This window comes from Lissotriton vulgaris, chromosome 7, assembly GCF_964263255.1.
Source record: "Lissotriton vulgaris chromosome 7, aLisVul1.2, whole genome shotgun sequence".
Lineage (NCBI taxonomy): Eukaryota > Metazoa > Chordata > Amphibia > Caudata > Salamandridae > Lissotriton > Lissotriton vulgaris.
The window spans coordinates 87314021-87334157 of NC_141695.1; the positions used below are offsets into that span (position 1 = coordinate 87314021).

The following is a 20137-nucleotide window of genomic DNA, read 5'->3' on the forward strand; positions in this document are numbered from 1 at the left end:
ACTTGTGGAGTGTAGACCGGAAATCTTCGGTGCAATTACTGCTCAGGGTCAGGACTACACGTAGCCCAAAGCACAGCCTTGGGGATCGCCAAAAAGCATATGCTGCTGCAAAAGTATGCGGTGCACAGGGGTTCGGGTTGCACGGTCGCCACGAGGGATACTGGTGCCAGAATACCTGAGAAGGCAGATCGACCTCAGGGATGCTCAGGAACCCACCTCCTGTGTTGCAGAGATCTTCGGAGTCCTCAGGAGCTCGGGAGATGCAAACAGGTCTCCAAGGGAGATTCTTCAGTCATCCACCATAGTGTAGATCGTCAAAGTACTTGGTTTCTGCTTGCAGAGTTTAGTCCAGGTAAAATCTAAAGTCCTGTAGTCAGGGTTCCTACTTTATACCCAAGGAAGGTGTTGGACAAACTCTGGGGACCCACCTATGGGAGGGTCAGGACAGAGGGGTGTCCTTTGTCCAGTTTCACACCAGAGCAGGAGCAAATGGCTCCTGCAACTGGTTTGAACTGGACTATGCACAGGGACACCAAATGTGCCCCCAGTGCAGACTGTCAGGTACTCTCAGAGTGCACCCACCCAGCCCCAATACTCTAAATCCTGTCTGGGAGGTGGTCACACCTCCCTGTGACAGGAAACCTATTGTCAAGCCTTCACCTGCTCGAGCTCAGCTCAGCAGTAGGAGGGCAGAGGCATGTCTGTGGCTGGCAGAATCCGTTTTGTGATGCCCAAATCGAGAAAGTTGGTACCGGGTAGCCCGGTGACCCACAGTAGTGGATCTACAAGGGAGGAATCATACCTCCCACACCAGTTACGGGTGTGGAGGTATGATTCCAAGGTGTTTGACACCTAACACAACGTGTTTCTAAGCAGCCGTTTAAAAGTTAGCATTTACCGCGAGGTTATAATGCACCTGAATGTGTATGGTTGGCTGCATCACAAACAACCCCGGGAAATAGGTTCCGAAGGCTGCAGAGGGGCTCTGCTCATGCAGGTGCACGCTCTCACATACAACCCAGCACCCTGCCTTCAGGATTGATAAGCCTGCCATAGGGGTGACTGATAGGTTTATACATGCAGTTATTTGGAATAGATATAGTGAAGCTATATCTAAGTAAGGGGTGCAGGCACCACCTTACACAGGTTGCAGTAGCAGACCTGTGGTGTCAGTCAGAATGGTCTCTCAGGGGTGGCATAATACATGCTGCAGCCCCTGGGAGGCCTCTGGGGTACATACGCCCTGGGTACATGGTGTACCATTTACTAGGTACTGATAAGGGTACCTCAGTATCCAATCTGGAGTGTACCTAAAGTACATGCAATCAATTTAGAGGAGAAAGCAGCTTGACTGGGGTCCTGGATAGCAGGATCCCAGCCAGTCTAGGTCGAAAACAGTGATACAGCAGCAAGAAGTGGGGGTAACTATAAGAAGCAGATCCTACTCTCCTACACTTATGCCCAATGTCAATCAAAGTCTTTTCCACATACTTTAGCCAGGCTATTTTGTAGTAATTGTCTAGTTTTAGGCAGTTTTTTTATAATTAGTTGCGTTAGGCTCACGGTGTTCCTATGCCAAACTGAGTGCCATAACATGATTGGTGCTAGCTTAATACTGACGGCCAGGTACCCTACGCCAAACTCTAGATGGCAATTATAGTTTGGAGAAGATTTGGGGAGAGAGGCTATACCCTTGAAGAAAATATCTTCCAGATTTTATAGATGGTCCCAGACACCAGCTCCATTGGAAACAGCAGGGACTGTTTTAGCTTTGTAGTCTGTTTTAATGGTTTCAACAGGTTTTAATCCCAGCCTGCCCATTCCATGCCTCCCCTTGACAGCTAGCTATGGTATCTCCAATGTTTTCCTTGCTTACACATAAGTATTCTTCCTTTGTGCCTAAAGACCTTCGTAAATGTGTTTATACTTTTTGTTTCCACCACATCTGCTAGAAATTTATGAAAAATTCACCAACCTTACAGTGAAAACATGTTATGATGTTAAACCGGAGTCTCCTCCCTTCTTCACCCGCCAACTCCCCATTGCAACATCTGCCTTCAGGAGCCATTCACGAACAAACACAGCCTCTGGTACAGCTTTGATTGGGATTATGAATGCGTGTCTCTTCATTACTACCCTTCCTTTGTTCTAGAGAATTTTAATTCTTCAGCATCTCCTCGTGGTTTAAAATGTGACGTGCATTAGTGGGATTACTCTTTTTTGAACATCCTCAATTCTATATTTATCTTTTGAGAGATGTGATCTTAAGATCTGGTCACAATAATTATTAGCGATGTGTACCGAGGTAACAGAGACTTGTTTTGTCCTTGCTTGTACATCCACGTAGACCCCAGTACTTTTTTTCTGCCATAACACTCTCATTGTTTACCAGTGCAAGATATTTTTCGTGTTGTGTGGACTTAAAATGCCGCCGCAGATCCTGTACTCCCTACGATTCATGTGACACTAATCTACCAGAAACCGATACAGTGAGAAGGAACAAGTTTTAAGAGATTATAAGCTACAGAAGAAAAGCCCTAGGTATCAATCCTTTTGACTTTCCAATCATGTTTCCCTCTCATCCAATCCCCAACACAAATCTTCTGAGTGAGAGGAACTACAGCTGGTTTAGCGGCTCAATAGCAAACATAAAGTTACTAAGCAGTATCAAACTAGAAGGAATCTTACTTAAAAACAAGGTTAATGGACTACAAAAAAATCCCCAAATTGACCACAGCCATGTCCTAAAAATAAATCAGATTAGTGTCCCAAACAAATACCTCGATTACATTTATGTCATGCCTATCACAAGCATGCAACCACCACTCACAAATCAAATTATTCTGTGAAAAAAATGAAAATTAACAAGGACATCCAACCAAATCATATAGTGTATTGTATTGTATTGTGGCATACTTATATAGCGCAACCTGTCACCACCAAGGGCATCCTGGCGCTTTGACCCGTACTCAATGAAAACAGTAGCTCAGCCTATCCTAGGAAAAAGATGAGTCTTTAAAGCCTTTCTAAAGGATAGGAGATCTCCAAGGCTTCTCAAGGATATAGGCAGAGAGTTCCAGAGTTTGGCTGCCGCTACTCTGAAAGAGCGGCCCCCCATCCTCACTCTCTGGAATCGTGGGACTACCAATAGCCTGGATGACGAAGAGCGTAAGGCTCTCGATGGACAGTACCAGGCAAACATTCGCCGTAAAGGAATGGGGCCCAGATCGTGAATAGCCCTGAACACAATACATGCTGCTTTGTAGCGCACCCGAAGATGAACTGGCAGCCAATGAAGTTCTCGCAGTGCTGCCGTAGAAGAACTATGGTAAGGGCGAGAAAGGGCGAGTTTAGCAGCGATGTTTTGCACCCTTTGCAACTTGCCCAAGAGTGTTACCGGGGCCTCCAGAAGTAGTGCGTTACAATAGTCAAGTCGACTTAGGATGGTACAACGCACTACTTCTGGTCTGGCTTGCACAGGGAGGAGAGGAAGGACCTTGCGCAGTGCAGGAGAACTGTATCATAAATAGTGCAATCTCCAAGAACAGAACACCCCAAACATCAAGTTCTCCTTCACACAACCTCCCTCAAATGACCGTCACCTTTACTGACAAATTCGTGAGACCATGAAAACTCAACAAACTAATAAAAGAATGTCAACATATTGCCAGTTAGAAATGACCTGTACCACCCTGCTAACTTTGTACCTATATGCTTAATCCCCCCTTGAAATCAATCATCATTAGTCCCCAGCTCGAAAAGTCAACCACGGCAAATCCAGTAACTACAACTCGCAGCAAACTTCTCACCAACTCGTAGCATCCCCCATATATGCTCCTTCACAAACAGTAACAGTTGGGATTCTTGAAAAATATCTTTATTAATCCTTGTATGGGTATGCATGTTTGGATGAGAAAGCACATTACTGAGATGCAATTTATCAAGGGCTTCCAGCACAAGATCTGCTGAATGGTGTTTGGCCGTACACAATTCTCACATCGCATCATTCCTGGGATTGGACACTGGTTGCCGATAAGCCACGAATGAGAGTTCATATCTCTGCACACAAGGACAGTCCTGGGTTCCGGTCAGATCAAATTAACCACCATCAGCCTGATAAGATCAATGTCCCAGCATTTAATATTAACGCTACGGAAGAAGAACATCACAAATCCCAAAGTCCAGCTATGAATAGCTGATCAGTGGACATTCAACTAGAAGAGGATTATTTGGAACAGCCAAGTGCGTGGTTTACTTTCAGACTTGCACTTATCTATTACATTTGGTATGGCTGTATTTTTTATTATGCAATTGATTTTTAAAACAATTTGTATTAAAAAGATATATGCAGGTTGTAAGATTACAAATTACAAATTAGAACAAAATAATTAAGTACACATAAAGTTATACTTTTGTAAGGATTACCAGTATGCAAAAGATAAAAAGATACCTAGTACACAATAATAAAATCTTCATTATAAGGTATCTTTTTTAGTAGTTTTAGGAACGTAAATGACAAACTAAAGGATGCAGAAAAAGAGGGCAAAAAGGAGATTTGAAGCCACTACATGTAGAGATCTACTTTTTAGGAACCATGGGCCAGATTTAGGAAGCCTAATACCGGTCGGTAACGGCCGAAATGACAGAATTTCGGCCGTTACCGACCGGTATTAGGCTTTTCAGAAGTAGGAGGCCACATTTCAGGATTCGGTAATTTACCGAATCGATAATTTAAGAAATGGGTAAATTACCGAATTCTTAAAATACCGATTTGGTAAATTCCGGAATCCATAATGTAGGGAGCACTCAAGTGAGTGCTTCTTACATTTAAGGATTCGTTATTTACCACCAACTATTAGTTTGTGGTAAATAACGAATTCCTTTTAAAAAGCAATTTTTTGCTTTTTATTCAGTGCCATGTAGCAGACATACATGCCCTTAGGGCATGTATGTGTGCCACATGTGTACCCATGTACTGTTCAGGGGTGCAACAGGGTGTCAATGTGACACCCTGCCACCTTCGAAAGGGTTCCCCCCTATTACCGATTCGGTATTTACCGATTCGGTAAATACCGAATCGGTAAATACTGATTCTTAATTACAAATCTTACCGATTCAGTAATTTTTACAGAAAAATTATCTACACCCCATTTACCTAGTCTTAAATACCGAATCAGTGAAATTCTGTATTTAAGAATAGGAAAATTGAGATTACCTACATCTGGCTCCATATCATTAGTTAAAAGATTTAAGTTATTATATACTTCTGACTTCCCCTTTTGGAAATAGATATTGTTCTTGTTAAAAAACAGAGAGACACCAAACTCCCAACCTAGGGATATGCATCAAAATGTTGTTTTGCGATTTTAAAATTGCGATTTTCAGCGTATCGCAATTTGAGAATCAAAAAATGCAATGTATGTGGGATTTGCTAATAATTTTGTTAATCCCATATATTCCTTATTTGCGAATCGCAAATTGATATTCGCAAATAAGGAATACCTTCCCATTCATTCCTATGGGCTAGGAGGTCCATAGGAATGAATGGGAAGACATTCTCAATTTGCGATTAGCAATTAGGGAATCGCAAATTCAGAATGCAATTTCAAGGGTGGCAGGGTTTCAAAAGGACAGCCTGTTACACCCCTGAAATGTGCATGTGTGCACATGTGGCACACATACACGCCCTTGCATGTATATGCGCCTCATGGCACTTTAAAAAATGCGAAATAGTGCATGTTTAAGTGAAATCGCAATTTACCACCAACTTGAAGTTGGTGGTAATTTGCGTTCCTTAAGGCCAAATCGCACTTTCTGTTGTGCTTCTTTCATTGCAATTAAGGAAATCGCAATTTGCGATTCCTTAAATGCAATCGCAAAATAATTTACGATTCCTTATTTTGCGAGGGGGTTTTGTGTGCTACGTTGCACACTGCTAATATGGGATCACAAATGCTGAAATTCTGCGAATTTCAGCGTTTGCGATCGCAGATTGGTTTCTACATATGGCCCACAGTCCTCTATTTTTGGTTTTATCATAAGCTTTTATTTTTTGCATCTCTTTTTACCATGATCATGCTTCAATAAACCCATGCACACTGGACTGTTGACAATTGGCCATGAGACCACATATCATTAAAAGAAACAGTTCCCTATAATCTGGGAATATTGCGTAAAAGGATCATTTCAATTATTTCAAAAACATCTCTCCAAAAAGAGGAATCTATCACCAAACCACAAAAAACAGCTAAAAGGAAAGCTCTTCTTTCAAGGAGTCCAACGTCACTGATTATCAGACAAGAAAATCCAGACATCCACAAAAGAGTCAAATATAGTCTCTAGTATTTTGCCGTGTATATCTTAGAATAAAGTCAACTTTATACTGTATTCCTGTCCACACAACATATTCCAGCTTCTGTTGCCAAAGTGTTTGCCCATTTCATCCATCCATTCTGTTTTATATTTATTAGTTGGATTGCGGGTAATTGGCACATTTTTTTTAATACTAAGCGCTTTCTTCAAATAAATGGAAATGTACAAACTGCTGGTGTTCTAGGTAAGTTTGCCTGCATGAAAGGAGATCATTGATTCACTGCTAAGCTTAGTTTCGAGAAGCCTATTTAAATTTTAGGTACTGTTCATAATTTTTGCAGTGCAGATAAAGCACCCTAAAGTGACAATAATTTACAAGTGGCACAATATAAATTAAACAAAGAGCAAGGATTGGCAAAGCCATCAGATTTAGATTTAAATTGGTAGCACATGGAAATGTAGGGTTAGCACATAAAAGGCAGTAACAGCTAAGGAATTAAAGGTGGTCAGGACTGAAGGCTCCCTTGGCTTAATTACTGTCCAGAACTGAAACTAGAAGGCAAGGGAGCCTCCATGAAAGTACTTTTATCGTTATATAACATGAAAAGAGAAGCAGGACTATGATAAAGATTACCTTGCAATCAAGGTAATATAGGCTTTAGTACAGATCGCTTTTTATGAGAAACTAGCATTGGCGGAACAGAAGCCTCATCAGTAGCTCTGTGCATGTTGCGGTGGAGTTCAGGTAGGGTGCAGGCGGGGTACCTATGGGCAGGGAGGAGCATGCATGGATGAGGGAGGGACGGAGAGTGCGGGAGGGTGTTGGGAGAGAGGATCAGACAGGGTGGGAGAAGCGAAGGCTGGGAAAGGACCAGTCGAAAGAAGCGGAGGCAAGGAGCAAGACACACAGGAAGAAAGGGGTGTGGCAAGGAGCGACACACTGGAGGGGAAGGCAGAAGAAATGCAGAGGGGCACACTTTAGTGGAGCAAAGAAGAGGATGACGCAAGCGAAAGAGGGAAGGAGAGCAGGATCGAGCAGTGGTACACAAGGTATGGGTAGGAGGGAGCAAGTAGGGAGACACAAGAGAAACAAGCACTGAGGAACAAGCAATGAGGTCTGTAGTGATACAATAGTCCATCGGGAAGTTCAATGTAAGCCTTCGATTTGAGAGCTGAAAGATACAACCAAACAGCCAATACCATTGGGGGGTGGGGGGAGAGAAGTACACCACTGGGCAAAGCCAAAACATGACTAAGAAATGGCTCAAGCAAATGGCTGAAAAAGACTGGTAAAAACAGCCAATGTTTTGAAGAGGAGGACCTAAATCCTATTGTAAGTATATTACAGAAAACGTGTCTGTTTGACAGATGTTTTAGCAAAGCCCAGACCTAAAACGAGTCACTGATAATGTGAAAACAAGCATTGACATAGCCAATAGGTCTCGTCTTTGGGACCTTATAAGTGTTTAGCCATGCAACAGTTGATGTTGTTATTGTGCTGCATAACTAAATACTTAATAATGTCCCAAAAGCGACACCTATTGGCTTTGCCAATGTTTGTTTCTTCTTTTTTTCTGTTCTTTTGCTTGCTCTTCCTCTTGCAGCTAGCCTCTGAGCTTTCAGTGCAGTACAGTCAACATCCAGAGTGAGCCAGCTAAAAGCATCCAAGGAGAAAGTCCACAGTGGGGCCAGGACTGAGGGCCATCCAGAAAAGACTCACATTTCCACAGTGGCATCCGCAGACCCCCTGATAATATTCTGCTGACAAACAAACACACATTTTGCAAAAATAAAGATGAAGAATTTCACTGAAATGCATGCTATGTTAAGTGTGTAAAAGACAGATCAACCTAACTGTGAAAAACGGGACACAACCTGAAAAACGGACGTAATACACAAACGGCCACATGCATTAAGGTATTTAGGAATCGCAAACGGTGCGATTCTGTAAAATCGGCTGTTTGCGATTCCGAAATACCTTTTTAGTATGCATCAATCATTTTTGGAAAAATCGATATTTTTAGCGATTTCCAAAAATGCGATTGCTTCTAAGGAATCGCAAATTTGCGATTCGTTAAAAGCAATGCATGATTGATTTTAAAATTGCGAATTCGCAATTAGGGGGGGCAAATTACCACGAGGGTGAACCTCGTGGTAGTTTGCGAAAAAGGTTTAAAATGCTCAAATTAGCAATTTAAACACGGTCATGTTACAGACACACATGTCCTTCGGACATGTGTGTGTGAAACATCCATTTTAAAATACATTTCAGGGGTGCAGGGGGGGGTCCTTTGGACACCCCCCCTGCACCCATGGAATGCATTAACATTTTGCGAATTCCAATTTGCGAATTCGAAATTCCCATTGATTCCTATGGGCCTTTTGGCCCATAGGAATCAAAGGGAATTGCGAAATCGCAAATTGGAATTCGCATAATATTTGTGATTCTGTAAAAATTGCGATTTTTACCGAATCGCAAATTTTAAGCAATTTTAATCATGCATCCCGTTTTGCAATTCCTTATTTGCGATTCTCTAAAAATCTCAAATAAGGAATCGCAAAAACGGACTTTGATGCATGTGGCCGATAATTCCTGAGATAAAAAAAAATCCACCAAGCAAATAATGACAAGAAAAAATAATCATGCGCAAAGCAGATAACAAAACAACAACAAGCATTGGCATAGCCAAAAGGTCGCACTTTTGGACCTTATAAGTATTTAGTTATGCAGCATAATATCCTTTGTGCAACATCCTTTGTGCAACAACATCAACTGTTATATGGTTAAACACTTATAACGTTTCAAAGGCGAGACCTATTTGCCAATGCTTGTTTTCCTTCCAGACACAACGCGTTTGAAAGTCAAATCCCAGCAGACAGTTCACTTTCAGCACACTCTTCGTTTGGCTTCCTAAGCAGTAAGAAAATACACAAAGACACCACTAATGCGCCCAAACAATTAATCACCAGCAGTTACACCAGACACTGGTCACCAATCAAATGTCCACCTCCAAAACAAACACTGCAGGCCATGCTTCTCTTTCAGAAAGAACGCTAAGAGCAGCCTACCTGCCTGTCTCTCAAGGGCAAACAAAGCCACGTGCTGTGCTATTGAAAAACAAACACAAAATACAAGCAGCAATGAAAGCTCAAATGGTACCTAACCTTGCAAGCAGCGATTAAAGTCAGGAAAATTAAACTGGTTGGAAAACAATGGTGTGGGGTGTGATGGGCCTCGTACAACAAAAAGAAAAATAGAAAATACAATAAAACGTCTATGAATTGAGAAATACAACTCTGAAGGGCCAGGCAGGCGTCTGCTTTCATTCTAGTCTTTGCTACAGAGGTGTAAAGATTCAACAGTTATTGCAGCTACACAGCTTGCCGTTTTTATCACTCGGACAGGATAGTTTGCTCTCTGTGACTCCAGGCAGTGTGTGCCAAAAAAGCACATAAGTAAGAGATTAGAGGGAATCAAGTAAAAAGAGCTGCACGTGCAAAGAAAGCTCAAGGACATTTCACCATAGAGAGGCAGACAACTGGAGGGAGGAAGAGACGGTGGGAGCTAGAGAAGGGGGTACAAGTTTGACAGGAGCCATGGAGGAGGTGTGGGGGTGGGGGGGCAATGCCTGTTGGGAAAGGCAATGCCCGTGGGGGAGGGGGAATGGCTGAGATACGGTGCAAACTAGGCACGAGACGAGGGGGTAAAGAATTATTCCTCAAGTAAAATTCATTGCTTTGCAGACAGCAGGAAAAGAATTACACCCGTTCAGCACTAAATTTAAAACGACCTATTGCTCATTGAAGGTGGGAACAGGCATGAGTTGTTGCGTGGTAAATTATTCCCTCGAGCACAAGTGTGTCTGCATAAACGCAGGTCCTTGCAGTTCGGTCCTCGAAGTGGCTGCTGTTACCAAGGCTGGGGCGTCGCTATCAATGCTGCAGCAGGTACGATTGCACCAGGGCCCAGAGGCCTTAGATGTTCACTGTACCCTGACTGCGCCAAAGACTGAAAGCCATTTGTGAGTCGTTACCTCAGTCGCCAAATTGTATTAAACAAGAGTAATGACAAAGAGTAACTCGTGTTTGCAACCTTTTACTGTCGAAGAGACATGCTGGATGTAAAAAAAGAAGCATTTGCAATGTAATCGGTCCGATTGCATTGCAAATGCTTACATTTAAAACTGAGCGCAGCGCCACTTTACGGACACCGCGCTCGGTTTCTTTATATATTTCTTAACTTCAACACTTAGCGTGCTGTCCTTGAAGCGAGTGCTGCGCTCAGTGCTAAAGTTAACAAATATATAAATAAACCAAGCGCGGTGTCGTGAAGCGGCGCTGCGCTTAGTTTCAAAGTTAAACGAGCAAGACTCGCACAGCGTTTCCTTTGCGGGAGCGAGCAGGGGGACCATCTGTTTGCAAGATAATTACAAACAGATGTCGCCAAAGCTCGCTCCCGCAAGGGAATCGCCAAACGTGCACGCATTGCAATAGAAAGCAATGCAAAGCATGCACGTTTTTGGCCAAAAAAGCTGATCGCTTACAAGAGGTCCCCTCCTATGCAGCGCATGTGCGCTGCGTAGGCGAGACCTAATAATATGAATGTCTGTAAAGGTACTGAGGATTAGACCCTCTGGACAATACAGTTTGGGCTCTTGAAAAGGATAATAAATAGAGAAGGCTGAGGCGTCAGAACAGAACACTTGAATCCTTACCCCTGTGCCAGTGAATCTGCTGCATTGGTGATATTTTCAATAACAAGGTGCTGTCCACAGCGTTAGCGGAGGCTAGCGTGCTGCATGGGGTGTGAGTCACTCTGTGTGCCCCTGAATCAATTCTAGCCTATGAGATAGTAATAAAGAGGGAGACCGAACATTGGGTTTCATACAGCAGACTGCGCACTGCAGCGCGAGCACAACTGCCTCTGACACCACACCCAGGTCCCAGTGCACCCTGCTGTATTTATGCTGAGCAAGCAGGGGCGGACCAATGTACCGTGCGACACTCTGATGCAGCAACTCAAATGCAAGTTAATTTTCCATTTTAAAACTGCACTCCGTTCTGCGCTGATTTACAAGAATACGTGTATTTTTAACAAATCAAGAGTTCTGATTGCGTGCAAGCCCAGTTCACCACATACACGGGGTGTCACTTATCTCTGAAAAGTTATTCTACAAGAAAAGTTTACCAGCTTTGTGCATGTTGTTGGTCACGACAACAAAGAATTTGGTTAAACATACAATATGTTATTGTGTAGGTTCAGGAGCGAGGATGTTCCATTATTTACACACATGCAATACAATGCCGAGGAGAAAAGCAATGCTGATGTGAAATTTTAAAATGCAGACGTGAAACGCTAAATACCAAAGTTTGCCAAAAACAGTTGTTATCCCAAACAAGCTCTCACAAGCACCAGTGCAGTGGCAATTGCGATGCAATGATAATGATAAAAGCAGTGCTGAGGCAAAATAAATAAATGCCGGTCAAAAGTTAATGGCGAAAATTATCAGAAGCACAAATATGCCGCCAGCTGCGATACAATGACAATGCAAAATGCAAGGCAGATGGAAAAGAAATTTTAAAAAATGTGTGCCAATCTGAACCGCTAGCAATGGTGCTTGTGCTGGCACTCACCTTACAGGAGCGAGCAGCGGCGAGCGGGCCATCTGTTTTCAATTAGCGCACTCGCTGCTGCTCGCTCCCGCAAGGTGGATGCCGCCACAAGCACGCGTGCAAGTGCTTGAAAAGTCAAGACTGATTGCAAAAGGCCCTCTCCTAGAACAGCGCATGCATGCTGCCTAAGCGAGACCTAAACAGCACTACTACTACTACTGTAGTTCATCTTCACCAACACTCCCAAAAAGCAAAAACAATTTATCTACAGGCCAATGCACATTGCTAGAGGATTCCAGCATGCCTAACCATTATTACGTCTGCATTTTAATACACGCTGTTAGCCAGCAAAGACGATGAGTGACAAATCCCCAGTGATGATATCTGGCATGACCTCAGGTCACAAGTATAACTCCTGGCAAAGCCAATTCATCCTTTCCCCCTTTTGAGTTGACACTTCTTGTTTTCAGGGCTTTAAAACAGCAAAAACGTCTGCGATAATCCGAATATACAAGGCATCACCTTTGGAGGAGAACCACATGTGATCGGACTATATGCCGACGATATCATAGCTGCTTTGATCGACCGGAGAGCTCGGTACCAGAGTTCTTGGCAGAGGTGGAGTCCTTTGGTGGGGTGTCCAGCTTCCGGATGAACTGGGGGAAATCCCTGATCCTACCACTGGGCAGGAATGCCCGGTCACCTCCAGGCACCTCAAGGGTCCCACTCTGTGACTCTGGGCAATAGCTTGCTTAATCTACACAACGGCCCCAGCAGCGCTTGGATGCCTGGCTTCACCTTGGGGGTGCCCAGGAGTGGACATCTCACAGGAAAGCCAGGAAGGGTTCCACAGCGGTATGAATACAGCGCTACGAGACCTCTGGGTAGAAGGCGCTATATAAATACAAACACATTTACACGATCACAGCTTCCGAACCTGGGCATCACCCTTACCCCATCCACAGAGGCGACAGTCGCCTTCAATTACGCAAAACTCATGTCCCAGATCCGCAAGGACTTGACACGCTGGTCCAAACAACCGCTCTCCCTGTTAGGGCGAATCGCGGCGGTTAAGATGTTGGCCCTGCCCAAGATTTTATATATTTTTCAAACTATTCCAGTGATCCCTCCAGCCGGTACCATTGCGAACCTACAGGTTGCCTTTCAACAGTTTATTTGGGGGGGAAACGTCCGCGTTTACTCAAACAATTGGCGTACCGGGGGATGGATGAAGGGGGTCTGGGAATCCCTAACCTCCAGCAAATTTTTCAAGCAAAACAGCTCCGTTATTTAGTGGAGTGGTACAGACCAGAAACCGAAAAAAGATGGTTATTTTAGGACAGGACTATGGCCCGGACTTCCCTTTGGAAGATACCGTTTCTCCACCGGCAACATAGGCCGCGATACCTCCAGATGTCGCCCATCACCCGCACCATCTTGCGAGTTTGGGACACAGTTGCTGCTAAAAAAGGCCTTACAACCTTCCCCTCCCCGCTCACCCCTCTCTGGGATAACCCTGAGTTCCCGCCGGGCACTGATCCTCACGCCTTTTTACAGTGGCGAGGAACTAGCTGCAGATCGGCTGGTCATCTTTTCGATCTGCAGGGTTTCCTTCCCCTCTCAGACCTGTCCCAGGGGTATGGTATTGTATCGCTCCAGCTCTTTCAAAACTTCCAGCTCAGACACTGGCTCACACACCCCGACTGTGCCCCGCTAGTTGGTAGACGAATGACGGACTTCGAAAAATGGCTAGTGACGAATGATTCAGGTAAAGGTCTTATCACGGAACTCTACAAGATGCTTACGCCCCCACTTAAGGCATGTGACGCAGCGGGACAGAAATGCTGGGAGGCGGAGCTGGGGAGGATACTGCCAACCCGGGAGTGGCGCTTAATTTACTATAGGGCCAACCATACGACAAGCAACACTGCAGGCAGGGAGGCGGCGGTGAAACTAGCCACTTATTGGCACCTTACCCCAGTTAGGCTTAAAAGGGGGAATCCGACCCGCAGCGCACTCTGTTGGAGGGGTTGTGAGGAGAGAGGTACCATGACTCACCTACTTTGGGATAGCCGAGAAGTTAGGGATTACTGGAAAGCGGTGTTAGACGACATAGATAGCACATTTGATGCTGAAATCCAGAGGCTCCCGGCCTATACTCTCCTAGGTCTTCCAAACACACTCACCTTCCCCCTGAAATCTATACGAGGGCACCATATGGGTATTGCCATGCAAGCTGCATCTCAACACATCCTATCTCTCTGGGGGACGAACACTAGACCTACCCACACGGGATGGCTGCACAAAATATGGTTTAGGCTGGAAATGGAACGCATTCAAGCCAAACTCATGCAATCAGCAGCAACGTTGCACAAACTTGGGCTGCCACTTTTGTCCCTTCTCTCGAAAGAATTGAACTAAATCACGAGCCCTAGATACCTCCGCTTACTAAGCCTAAGAGGCCCAGAATGACTCTCACAGCCAGATGGGGGAACACGCTGAAAGAACTGTACAAGACTCGACGATTATTCTGAAGATCCGGCACACTGGTTGGGGTGGGGGGAGATCGGGGGGAGGGGTTTCTTTGGTTTTGGTTCTTGTGGTTGTGTTTACTTAACAGGCTAAGCGAGCAGTTCTTGTGTTTCAATGTCACATTTTGGCCCATATATCACGATTGTCACTCACTCCGTGGAGAAGACGTGTTCGTCTGTCTCATATGCTACTTCTATATGGAGCTCTCACTTTGCACTGTAATGCCTGTGTCTTTTATTGAAACTAATAAAACTAATTTGAATTTAAAACAGCAAAAACGACTTCAGCACGGGCTATATAAAGGAAGCATTGGCACTGTAAGTAGGTCACATGAATGAAGCATGTGCCAAACTGTTGGCACATTTTGCAATACTGGAGGTAAAGCAAACATATCATATGGTATTTTAAAACTGTAGACTGAAAAAATATTTTCAACCTTTATAATATGCATGGTTTATTTTTCAAACATTTTCTGAACTGAACAGAATTTAAACAGATAAGGCATGCTTGAATTTAAAGGAAACTGCTTGTCAACGTTCTACTTACTTTCTGCAGGATTCAGAAATGATTGATTGATTGATAGGCTTTATTTCGGTATACAAATACCATAAAAGCAGTACAAAAATACAATTTATAATAAATGTCATATACAATCTATTACACAAAATTGGTAAAAAAAACAGGTACAAGAATTGATTAAGAGAGTTAAAACAAGGATTAAATAGATACGGAAAGCCTTCTAGTACGAATCAACCAAGCCAAAATGAAACATGTTCCATCCAATTGGTTGTATGCAGTAACCCTAGGAGAAGATTTGTGGGCTATTGTGAGAAAAAATATATCTTTCCTAGTTATGCTAAGAACACCTTCTGCCTCAAATGCCAGCTGGGTGAGCGCAGCAGCTGCTGTTATCTCTGCACCATAAAAGCCTCTGTTAGCTTTCATGAAATATATGGCAAGCAAGAGATAAAACAAAAGCAACCTTCAGTTATAGCCTGGCATAGCTATGCCTGTTGCTGTGCTTTTACAGGCAAACTGGAAAGGGTGGGAAGCAAGACTATACCAGCACAGGGTGGGTGTTTGGGGTGGAGGCTGCCCACAAGGGCGAGAGCAAGACAACACATCCACTGTAATGAAGTGCTGAAAAAAATAAAAAAAATAACTACTTGAATGTAAGCAGTGGAAGGATTCCGGTCAACGAATCAAAGAGATGGCAAAGAAGCCATCAAATAATAAGCAAGCAAATCAGAGTGACAATAAAGCCAACAATGGTAAGCAATGGGCGGGCTCTAAGCCCACTGTAATGTTATGGTAAGTTCCACAAGAGGTCTTTCACAAACTGAAAGTTAAAAGCTGCCTGGTAGGTGAGACCTAAAAAAGGAACTTCACTGGTATTATTGGAAATCATTAGGAGCCACAACCTACAATATTAGTCATCGTAGGGACAAAGGGACATATGTACAAAGCACTGTTCCGGTCGCAAACGGCCTGATTTGCAGAATCAGGCAGTACTGCTGAACTGAAAAAAAGATTGCTTTATTAAAAAGCGAACCCAGACATGATGGTCTGCTGAACCCAGCAGGCCACCATCCATGTGATGGCTGCGATTCCCAATGGGTCACAAACTGCTGCCTACCTCATTAATATTCATGAGGTATGGCAATTTGAGCCCACTAGGAATCGCTAAATGACCTACCTCAAAAATATTAATGAGGTAGGTCAATTTGCAACCTATTAGGAATTGCTATGTGGAAATAAAAGCAGTTCGTACATTAGGAATACGGATTTCCTGATTGCAATTCGCAGATATTTGCAAGTAGGAAATCGGAATTCATAATTCTTTTACACATGGCCAAAATTCCTTGTACTGTCATCAATACCGTCCTTTCCTGCCCTCTACTTTTCTGTTTGACGCCGTCTGATTTTCTCGAGAGGCCTTAGCATTGCTTTGATGATGTATTCAACCCACTGTGAGAGAAGCAATTAAAAGAATTTTAGACACAGCCCCCTCTTAAGGCTGTGGGAGGAGTCACAGCTGGTAGGTGCCGTCCTGTATATTGGAGCAGAGTTCCTTTTATTTGGACACCTTTGGAGGGGTCCGCTGGAGCTCTTGCTAGAATGGAACTGAATTCACGTATTCATTTATTGTTTGTGGGTGATCTGTGGTCATGGTCTCCTCACGGTACCACGAGATGTGGAGATCAATGTTCAATATGCGATGTGTGTATATTCTTGGCAGCTTTAGTAATATTCCGCTGCACTGAATGATCGGTATCCACTGACCTTGTTGCCTTGTAAAACAATGAAGAACATCCCAAAAGAAAAGTCTCTATAATATTTTGTGCAGTTCATATGGAGACAGTGTGCCATGTAAATGGTGCCCTCTTCCAGAGCACAGCACACATGGCTCAACACTGAGGTTTGATGACTTAGCACAGACTCTGTCTCAGCCTCTGAGTCTTGGGGCTAGGCCCAGTGACCTGATCCTCAGAGATCCGGCAGTGGTTTCAGCCATGTCTGTTATCCTCGTTCGGTCCCAAGATATGCCCAAAACCACGAACAGAACTAAAAAGATCCAGCTGTCTGAAACAGAGGGTGACTAGTTGTGCCCAGTAACCAATGTGTCTCCTGCCACAAGGTCCGGTGTCCGCTTGATGATCCCTTCTTCTTCTAATGTAGAATGATGCACAGTTGGGTGGGCGTCTTAACTTGAAAGTGGGAGGCCACTCATTGACCCGATCTCTAAGAAGAAAAGTCCCTATGGAGCCAATAATGCGTGCTTGTTTTGGACAACTGCAGTAACTGCTGTACCCGCTCAGACAATTTTATGCCAGAGAAGAACATTTCCTTGCTGTTCTCCTCCAGGTCGGGATAGACGCCTGGCACCAGGAGTTCCTCCCTGAAGAGGGGGAGCTGGACTAACCCCCAAAGTGAGGTGCAGCCACTGTGTGTAGTGTGGAAACTTCCCCACAAATCTTGTGTCAGCACGCTTTATGATGGAACATCATCCAAGCCACTACAACATCCCCAGCCGCTGCCAACCATATACCAATATTCCATCCTAACCGAGAAAACTCAATAAATACATGAATATCAAGGTAGAACCCCACACTTCTCCCTTATTAGAATAAAAATATTACATTCATTTGTCACCACAAAAAGAAAGAATACAAAGAAGTATTAAAGCCAATATTCAATAAAATACTATCAACAGAAAGAAAACTGCAGGATATAAATTTACAAAATAAAATACTCTAACATACCTCACAGGTATGTGGTGTCAAAGAAAGAAAAAAATTATAAGACCTTCATTTTCTTCTTACGAACATGTGAATGTTTAAGATAATCACTGAAATACCTCGGAGATCTCCGTACTCTTTTACTCTTTCTCCTCCCAATTGTCGCATCCCCCTTATCATAAGGATCAACAACTTCCCTATCCTTTCTCTCCTGTGCCACCCTTTGCCTGTTATAGTGCACATTCCTTGCCAGAAGAAATAAAATCTCTATCTGAGTTTTATTCCAAATTTGCCTATCACATGTCTTTATTGGACATTTCAAAGTTTTTGTTACCCTCATGGCTTTAGTGAACTTCAACCATTCCTGTCATCCCACAGGTGCCTTCACTTTAATATAATCACACAAATCCTGACATTGGTCAGTTTCTTTCATTAATATCCAGTTTTCTTTTCTCTTGTTTTTGTTATGTTCATTCTTCACTCACTTTTTCTATATCCCTTTCCTTCAAACTCTTGTTCCATTTCATCCAACCTGGATACATTTTAGTACAGAGATATCTTTCCTTAAACAACTAAAAAAAAGATCCATGGATGCACGAATATAGAGGCAGAACCTCACGCAGTATCAACAGTGTTCCAGTCCAAGAGCAACAGCGCCGTTTCCAGGATGCCTACAGTTTCTATGTGCAAACCCAGTCATGCTGAACAAGGAAACCTTTGGAACCATCTAGCTTGTATTAACAGTTATCAAGTAATCGCCTTTACAAATTTAGCAACTAACTACCCCTAAACTAAGGTGTTCTACTTAGGGTCAGTGAATCCTTGACCATGGAAAGCAGAACCAACATGGTTTGAGGTCCTTGATCGTCCAAGAAGCACAGTGCTCAGAGACACTGCAGAAAATCTCAAGGTGGCATATGACGAGAGAGCGCCTGCAGCTGCAAGCCTTGTTATATGGTGTACTTGTTATGTGTTATAACCTAGCTTCTGTAATGATACGTGTGCATTGACAAAGATAACGTGGCTAGTACAATCAACGATACACAGTCCCACAATAGGCACAGGATCAACACAAAGATGCACTTTCCTGCAGCATTTGGCAAACAGGCCACCAAATACAAATGCAAGAACTCACGAGAGATATCGCAAGAATGAGTAAGTAGAGTTCGGTACTCCCACGAGATTTGGCAACCTAAATAGGATATGGCACCACTGCTAAAAAAGAGCCAACAGGTCAATCAGTGCTCGCTGGTGAAGCTAAGCTAGTTAAGGTGATGATTGGGGCACCTCAAAAGGTACAGCAACTTTTGTTCTGGATCACTGCTGCCTTCCACTAGGAGAACCTTTAAGAGTATATTTGGCAGTGTTTTCAGGAGACAAGAGGAGTCTAGTGCACTTGCTCATGACAGGAGTACAAACGTTACTGCACATGCTTCTGACAACTGACAAGAAACTCCTAGGTTGCGAGAACTAAAACTTTGTGGAACGAACACGCTTAATCTGACTGCAAAACTGGAACTGAAGATCATAGGACTAATCAGGCGATGAGTGCATGTTCAACAAGAATTGCACCTGAAAAGGAATATTTTGTCTTTTTGGCACAGGTTGAGAATGAACACTCCAGTGCACAATGCTAGAGATGGAATTAGCTGGCAAATTGAGGATGTTCTTGGAAGTGGAATATGTTAAGCTGAAGAACTCGGGATGGCAATATTCAGCGAGCTCTTGCCTCGCCATCAGTGTCTGCTCAGTTTCCCGAAGCCCACCTTGCGGAATTAAACACTGTTGATCTCCATATACAGTGCCTAGTTGAAAGAATTATTTTAGAGCTACAGTTTACATCATATCTACGCCTTTTGGTAGCTCTGGTAACTAACTTGGCATAGCCAACTAGTATTCATTAATGCAACAATGCCTGTAGATCAATGGGAAATCCTTGGCCTGAAAAACTTAAAAGGCTGGATGACAAGTGTTTCCTCAAGCTCAATTGGCCATGACAGAGGTATTATGCCTTAACCGTTAAGAAAACTAACAGCTTTGGCGGTATCCCTCATGTTCAATTAATTGATCCGAATTCCAATATGCAGAAGCCGCAGTCACAAAATGCACACCAGTATGACCATATCCATCCCTACAGACGCAGTAATAGCAGCGCCACCACAACCTAGAGCTCCGCCAATGCATCCTTTCCTTCTTTACAGCTCTAAACCGCCCCACTGTTTTAAATGTCTTGAAATCTATCAGATGAAATAAGCAAAATGTGCAATATTGATGACCAAACAGCAGGTAGCACACCAACAGGAGAGTCATCAGAATCGTTGTAGGTCACAAGCTCTAGGAAACCACCAAATCAAGCCAATGAAACCTCCACAGGCTCCTTGTTCAAGCAGATGAACTTGCACATGCTGGGTCTAAAAGACAGCTACTTAAATAGCAATGAT

The 20137-nt window shown here is 43.5% G+C and overlaps 1 protein-coding gene across 1 annotated transcript in view; it reads right to left on the reverse strand.

Moving 5' to 3' along the window:
* LOC147700856 (uncharacterized) overlaps nt 1-20137 on the reverse strand; it is a 102917-nt gene that overhangs the window by 65535 nt on the left and 17245 nt on the right. The gene's annotated exons all lie outside the window — the stretch shown is intronic.